Raw genomic sequence first — 1664 nt, 5'->3', positions numbered from 1 at the left:
GAGCGTGGCAATCCCGCAGGGCTTCGCCAAGCACCATGGGAGAAGAGGAGGAGGGAGAGGGGCAGGGCTGCACCAACGAGAGATCAAATCGCGTGTTATGGGCAGCCCCATGCCTCAATATATATAGGGGGGAAGGGGGCTGCGCCCCCTTTAGGGTTTTCCCACCCCCTAGGGGCGGCGGCCAGCCCTAGATGGGTTTTGGGGTGCGGCCAAGGAGGGGGGAGGAGTCCATCCTCCCCAAGGCACCTCGGAGGTGCCTTCCCCCTTGAGGACTCTTCCCTCTAGGGTTCCCTAGGCGCATGGGCCTCTTGGGGCTGGTGCCCTTGGCCCATGTAGGCCAAGGCGCACCCCCTACAGCCCATGTGGCCCCCCGGGGCAGGTGGCCCCACCCGGTGGGCCCCCGGGACCCTTCCGGTGGTCCCGGTACAATACCGATGACCCCGAAACTTGTCCCGATGGCCGAAACAGGACTTCCTATATATAAATCTTTACCTCTGGACCATTCCGGAACTCCTCGTGACGTCGGGGATCTCATCCGGGACTCCGAACAACATTCGGTAACCACATACAAGCTTCCTTTATAACCCTAGCGTCATCGAACCTTAAGTGTGTAGACCCTACGGGTTCGGGAGACATGTAGACATGACCGAGACGTTCTCCGGTCAATAACCAACAGCGGGATCTGGATACCCATGTTGGCTCCCACATGTTCCACGATGATCTCATCAGATGAATCACGATGTCAAGGACTTAATCAATCCCGTATTCAATTCCCTTTGTCTAGCGGTATTTTACTTGCCCGAGATTCGATCATCGGTATCCAATACCTTGTTCAATCTCGTTACCGGCAAGTCACTTTACTCGTTCCGTAACACATCATCCCGTGATCAACTCCTTGGTCACATTGCGCATATGATGATGTCCTACCGAGTGGGCCCAGAGATACCTCTCCGTTTACACGGAGTGACAAATCCCAGTCTCGATCCGCATAAAACAATAGATACTTTCGGAGATACCTGTAGTGCACCTTTATAGTCACCCAGTTACGTTGTGACGTTTGATACACCCAAAGCACTCCTACGGTATCCAAGAGTTACACGATCTCATGGTCAAAGGAAGAGATACTTGACATTGGCAAAGCTCTAGCAAATGAACTACACGATCTTTTGTGCTAGTCTTAGGATTGGGTCTTGTCCATCACATCATTCTCCTAATGATGTGATCCCGTTATCAACGACATCCAATGTCCATAGCCAGGAAACCATGACTATCTGTTGATCACAACGAGCTAGTCAACTAGAGGCTCACTAGGGACATATTGTGGTCTATTTATTCACACGTGTATTACGATTTCCGGATAATACAGTTATAGCATGAATAAAAGACTATTATCATGAACTAAGAAATATAATAATAACACTTTTATTATTGCCTCTAGGGCATATTTCCAACAAGTTCTTGAACCCGTAGGGTCCGCATGCTTAACGTTCGATGACGATTTGTATTATATGGGTTATGTGATTTGGTGACCGAATGTTGTTTGGAGTCCCGGATGAGATCACGGACATGACGAGGAGTCTCGAAATGGTCGAGAGGTAAACATTGATATAGTGGATGATAGTATTGGGACACCGTAATGTATCGGGTACATATCGGAGTACGGG

This window comes from Triticum dicoccoides, chromosome 7B (genome assembly GCF_002162155.2).
Source record: "Triticum dicoccoides isolate Atlit2015 ecotype Zavitan chromosome 7B, WEW_v2.0, whole genome shotgun sequence".
NCBI classification, from domain to species: Eukaryota; Viridiplantae; Streptophyta; class Magnoliopsida; order Poales; family Poaceae; genus Triticum; species Triticum dicoccoides.
This window is presented reverse-complemented; position numbering follows the sequence as displayed.